The 6,831-nt window shown below is 34.4% G+C and overlaps 1 pseudogene; it reads right to left on the bottom strand.

The window, feature by feature from the left end:
- Window positions 1-2,789: 2,789 nt before the first annotated feature.
- LOC114173378 (alcohol acyltransferase 9 pseudogene) lies at window positions 2,790-4,509 on the bottom strand (annotated as a pseudogene).
- Window positions 4,510-6,831: the final 2,322 nt, after the last annotated feature.

Genomic DNA, 6,831 nt, shown 5'->3' with positions numbered 1-6,831 from the left:
ACATCAAATGGAATTGCAGAAAAGATTTGACAGAAAAAATAAATAAATAAAAGAGAAGGAAAGAATAATGATAGAAACATGTAGTGTATATTTTCCGTACCCATTTGGGCATTATATAAATGTTTGTAATAATAATGGTTGCAGTTACATAACTATAAGACATTATTACAGAGAAAGTCAAATGATTTATGTAATTTATAAAGTGAAATGAAGTGTGTCTGAACATGAATTTTGCATTAATTAATGACGCCACCAGTACTATTTGTCTGCATACCACCCTCGCATATGAATGCATCCACTTATTTTAAAAGTTTTCGAATATGCTTTTTTCCATTTTTATTTTTCAAAAAATTCTATACCATACGTCATGCATATCTTCTTCAAAACCAAACCGACATAATCCACTTTTTTATGCAAAATTTCATACACAACTTTTCATATTTATGATGTGAGTTATAAATTAAGAGACTAATTATTTCTTCTTACAGACAACATCATTGCAATGACATGTCTCTAATTACAATAAAACATTTGTAACAACATCATAATCATAATTTCATAGGAGCCACCATTTTCCTCTACTTCACACTTACTATTATAAACAACTCATTATTCCATACATACCCTCAAAACCAGCAACAACAACTAATCACACAAATCATACATGTGACTTTTTTTTCTCTTCTAATTATAAGATGTATCAATAGGAGTACATAAGTTTTAATACTTTTAGGTAAAGTTGTTTGGCCTTTTAGTTTTTTTTCATTTTAATTTAATTTGAATAAACTTTTTTTAAGTATAAAAGAACTATGAGACGAAAAAATAAAATTTTAGAGGTAAAAAAGCTACTCCATTTGAAAGACTAAATTGAAAATAAAAAAAATATGGAAAACCTTTATAATAAAATAAAATTGTTTACAAAAAAATAAAACCATTGTATTATGTTCAGAAATGACAATCCATCACATTAAGCATGGATAATATGTAATTCGACTCTAGCAAAAAATTTAGAGTACTCATTTAAAAAATATTTATGAATTTTTTAAAACTTGCAAGTATTCTATGATACCCATATATATTTTAAAAAAATATTTTTTAAATTTTTAAAATCAAATTAAAAAATATGACAAAAAATTAAATTAAATTAAATTTTAAATTTACTTAAATTTAACTTAATAAATATAAATTAAATTTTAATTTTAATTGTTGTAGGTAACATATATTTGTTGGTACAGAAGGTATGATGATATTCACACCTAAATCTGTTTATAAAAGAATATCAAACTATCTGCGGATAATAAATATCCGCGAGTACCAACTATCTATTATGATACTCGCAACACACTTATTTCTGTCATGCCATAATTCTATTACTTGTTTGATTAAATAATAAACCTATTAAGTTTTTTTATGTTTTAAATTGTTTACTTAAAAATAAATAAATTTAATAGTAATAAATCAGATCTTACAAAAATTAACACAAACTTAAACTATTAACTAAAAGTACTAATATCTATCTCGATTAGAAACTAATGTTTCTAAAAGAACATATTAAAAAAATGATATAATATTAAATTCCCAGAACATATAAACATTAAATCATATTGTTGCACTCTCGATGTTTTTCTTTTCACAAACATTTTGTCTTATACTTTCTATCGTGCGTCCATGAGATGATGTTAGAAAAAGTGATTTCATATATACATGCGGGTTTAATATTACTTAAACATACTCTCATAATTGCAAAAACATTATAAACAATTGCCCATACCTAGATCTACAATCATTTGATGGGGAGAAATCAATAAATATGATGTAATCTTGGTAAGAATAGAAGAGAAACAATAGTGAATCCAAGTTTTTATTAACAGAAATTAACATTTGTTAATTCTAATCCTAATCTGTCTCATAGAACATCTAATAATACAGATGTTGAAAAAAAAAACTTTTATGTCCATCTATTATAGTTCGTGTGAAATTTTGGTAATTCAACAATTCTTTAATTCTTCTTCATTTTTTATTTTCTTTCTTTCAAAGTTACCCAACCCATTAAAACCATTTTAATTCATCCTCTACTTAAAACATATTACTTAAAATACCATATTCCATTCAAACTAAAAAAAACGTATATCAAATTTCGAGATCTTAGTCTTTTAATTATTATTTTTTTTTCCAATTCCTTTCAAACTTTTTATTATTTGAGCAACAAAATAATGATATCGAAATTTTTTATTAATAAAACGTGATGATTAATTGTAGTAGTTTAAAACTAGAAAGACTAGACTTAACAAAAAGAAAGTGGTGCATTAAAATCCCAGATGACACGAGGCATGATAAAGAAAAAAGTTTAGTTGATTGAATAAGAAAAGGTTAATTAATATTATGTGGGGAAATCCCCCTTCTATTTATAGAAATATAGATAACCTTGAATCAAGTTATTAATCCTAATCCTCTGTGTTTGTCTTTTACACAGATGTCAAGCTGTGTTGAATTGATATAAAGGGTGCAAGATTTTTATGGGACTCGATCGTGAAACAGTGTAACATGATCTCAAAAGTTAAGGGATCAGTTTCAGAAAGTGGGAATGGCATCAAATAAATTTCAATTCCATAACCGTTAATAGTAATACTATGCCAATCTTTCATTCACTCCTTTGATTGATTGATTGATTAGACCAAGAAACAATCATATATGTATATATATAAATAATAATTATTCCTTAATCTCGAAGTCTTCTTCTTATATCTTATATAATAATAGTTAAATAATTAATCCATTTTAATAAAAGATTTTATTGAGAAGAGGAAAATTGAAAATTTATTTATTTATTTTTGTAAAACGGAATAATTACAGAGGTCAACGTAACATAGGAGGTTGTGGTTGGGTCATGAATTGGATTCCCGGAGGAAGCGATGGAAATTGTCAACGGCGGCGGTGGGGACGGCCACCATGACCTTCACGCTGTGGCGTTCTCCGGTCACCGGAAGAAACAAACAGTACCTATCGCAGCAAATGGGTCCCACATGCAGAGGCTTTCCCATGCCTAGTTCAACCCTCTCCAAACCCAGCCTCGACCACTGCGACAGAATCAGCACCCCCACCGAGTCAGGACTCGCCCTTGACTCGGAAACCAACTCAACAACCCTCCGCACGTGCTCGCTATCCACCCTCTCCTTCGCACGCTTCACCGCACTCACAACGTGAGCCACCCCTCTCTCCCCCAACTCCCACGCGCTGCTCTGCGCGCACCCCAACACAAACGCGTTCCCGTAGTACCCCTCCGGCAAACCCGGTTTCACGCGCTTCCGCACGTTCACGCTGAACAAAAGCTTCAGCGTCTGGTTCTTCGGAAACCCCAACGCCCGAGCCCAGCTCCTCCACACGTGCGCGGCCACCACCTCGAAGGACGTGCACGACGCTCCTCCGCACGCGCGCTTCAGCGCCTCGATGCGTCTCTCGTCCAACACAATGCAAGTAGGTTTCAGCCTGCTCGTCACACGGTTCATAAACCCGCACAAATCAGGAACTCCACAAAACTCAGCATGCATCGCTGGATTCGCCTCGCTTCGGTTATCCGGATTCATAAGATGTCTATCCCAAACCGGTTTCGGCTTCGGATCCACACCCACACCCACACCGAGACCCAGACCCTGACATTTCTCCGACGCTAAATCGGAGAAGTAATTCAGAAACTCAGCGCTGCCGATGCCGTCGCAGATGCAGTGGTTGATTCCGACGCCGACGGCGGCGGCCCCGTCGGCGAGCCACGTGAGCTGGACGACGAGAATCGGCGAGCCTTTGAGGACGTCAGTGACGTAGAGGGATAAGAGCTTTCTCCATTGGGCCACTGTTTTGGGGGCCTTTTGGAAATCATTGGCACTGTAGCGTTCGGAAGAGGCTTCGATGAAGACAGCGCCCTGGGCCCGACACACGACCTCGAGGCCCAGCCCCTGGGGCTGGGGCCGGACTCTTCCAGCAAATGGATAATAAGGAACAAGCGCTTTAGCTAATGCGGTTTTTAAACGAGCGGCGGTTGAAGCCCGGTCGAGGCCCGGGGCGGGCCTGTAAACAAGGAGATACTCGATTGTGAAGCGCAAGAAGAGTTGCGAGTCGAGTGCTGAGAGTGGGAGGACAGTGTTGGGTGTGGGTTCTGACGGTGTGACAACGTGAGCTTCTTTGACACGCACCATTTTTGGCAGTTTGAAGTTTGAAGCATAGGTTAGGTTTGTGTTCTGAGGGTGGTATTTATTTGTTGGGGGCGAGTGAGTAACTGTGAAAGATTTGTGTGAAGATTCTGGGGGCATCGCTTTATGCAAGAAAAATGAATATGAAAAACAAAAATAGTAAAACAGCTGTGCTGGCTTTGCTTTCTGTCTGTTGGGTGAAGTGATGACCAGTCATTTCCGTTTCCACCTTCTCATCCAAATTCCTTCATATATAAATCTTTTCTCTTTGTTTTTTTCTTCACCTCCCTCTCCCTTTGCTTCATTTCAGATACCTGTCTCTCCAATTCATGTCCCTATACCTACTATACTCATCACTCTTTTTTTCCATTAAATAACAAAACTTTATATGCCTTTGCCCTCCACGGATCCACATCATTCCGACCAAATTAACCAAAATCAACACTTATTTCAGATTAATCATGTGCTCAACTATTTCAAATTCTTCAAACCCACAACAGTTACATACGACTGCTACTACGACACTGTCTTTTCTTACAATTACATGTTCTTTTTGTGGACAAATAGTATCTGCGTATATCGTCAGTGTATTATCGAATAATGAACTGTTACCACCAACGGAAGCGTTTCAAATAGGAATATGCACGTTTAATCACTACTACCCTAGCTACACAACCCCTTCATATTCTACACTGTAGTCTTTATCTCACACTAACTAACGTTCTTGAATCTATGATCTATATGTTTCAACAGAAATAGAAAATGGTATGAATTTGGATAAAGGATGGCCAGAAGTTGAAATCAATGGATTTCCTTTCCTGACTTAAAAACAGAATTCATCATTACTTTCTTCACTCATTAACTCTTCTCTTATCCTATTTACTATACCATTCCTCGTCGTGCTTGTAAGATTTAGAGTTTCTTCTTTTTTTCTGCAGAGGTCATGATTCTTTAAGATAACTTTGGTTGGGAAGACTAACACTAATGCATTGTGATAATTCAATTTCATATGCTCCACGCAGTACCGTCCTTTTAGCATCTTATGATGAAGCTTTTGGTCCTAATATTTCCAAGGATGTTAGTTTGTATCGATACATTATGCTTTTACTGAGGTATATTGTAATGTGTTTTTGTTTTGTAATTGACTCGTTTTCATATGATTGGGTTGAATACATATTTTATATTGCAGTGCTGGTATAAAGCTTTTTCCTATCTGTAAGTTCATTTGGTAAAGCATGCAGATTTGTCAACGGCGGATACTACCTTTTCTACCGACTTTAAATTATTTTATTTAATGTTCTTTCGGCTGCATATCCAAGTTAATGAGAACTGCGTTGATTTGGGATTCTCATCTTTTTGCATCATCCTGTGTTCTTGGTCTTTGGAAAGTCAATAAACAAAAAGTAACATCATGTAAGGATGTATTATGTTGTTTTTCAGTAGCCGTTAATTCATTAATAACTCTTCTCACATTTTTGCATTACATTGTTTCTTAAATTGAATTTTATCAGTAAATGGGTGTAACAGAATTTCCACTCTCTCACATTTTCCTTTTAAACTTGTAAACCTACGTTGAGATGCATTGCAATGACTTTTCCTGAAACACAACTCAACTTTTTTATACTATTATTATTCTGCTCTCTAATGACAGAAAATCTAATCCAAAGGTTTCTTTTTTTCAGGTTCTTGTGTTTATTATAATCCATATTTTTGTAGTTCATACCTAATTTGAAAAAAGTAGGAGAATGTAATTATGATCGTTTTTGGATTGTTGCTTGGTAACATGATGGAGCAATTATTATTCAGGAAATATATCGGAAATGATGACAAGGAAATATATGCAAATTTATTGGAAAGTGGAAATGGTGATAAATGAATTAATATCTCATGCTCCCAATGAACCTATGACTTGGGGGTCCTACTACAACCATGAATAAAGACCAAAGTGTTGATCCACGTTAATCAAGTTAATATTTGACTCAAACAGCTTTTTGTTTGCCACATTTTTTCCAGGATTTGCTTTATTTTTTCCGTTAAATTCGGTTTTTCCTTTTCAGATTTCAGCACAAATTTTTTTCTTCTTTTTTGGCTTTTCTCTTTTTGAAGTTTTCTCGTGACACTGCGACTCTGAAACTTAGGAGCCATTTTATTTGTGTTACTAATGCAATTCTATGTGCGAATTCTCTCGAAGGTGAAAGTGGAATCCAAAGTGAAAAGGTGAAGAGTTTCGTTTTATGAAAAATAAAACATGTTGAATTCTTTTATTTAACTTAAATATGTGACTCTAAAATTGGCACACCTTTAAAAATCGATGTTCACTACACTTTCATGATTTCTATTACATATCGAAAACTTTATTCTCCCATCAATAATTGGTATATTACATTTTAATTAAGCACCAATATTCGTAAGCTAATAATAGTAATTTCCCAATTGCAGAAAGGAATATTCCCCATTGAAAGAAGAAGAATTTTTAGTAATAACCTTCATTCATAGTATTTGGTATTAAAAATCAACTCTACAGTCACAACTTCCCTACTAATTATCATCAAAGGATTTTCGTCCTTCTCTCATTTTCTTCATATAATAAAATGTGAACTATTAGCATTCTGAAATTCCTTGCATGTACAACATTTTTTTAACCTTT

Source organism: Vigna unguiculata, chromosome 1 (assembly GCF_037176805.1).
Source record: "Vigna unguiculata cultivar grain cowpea cultivar isolate G323 ecotype 2 chromosome 1, ASM3717680v1, whole genome shotgun sequence".
NCBI classification, from domain to species: Eukaryota; Viridiplantae; Streptophyta; class Magnoliopsida; order Fabales; family Fabaceae; genus Vigna; species Vigna unguiculata.
Note: the sequence above shows the minus strand (reverse complement) of the source record. Positions and strands in the feature narration are given on the sequence as shown.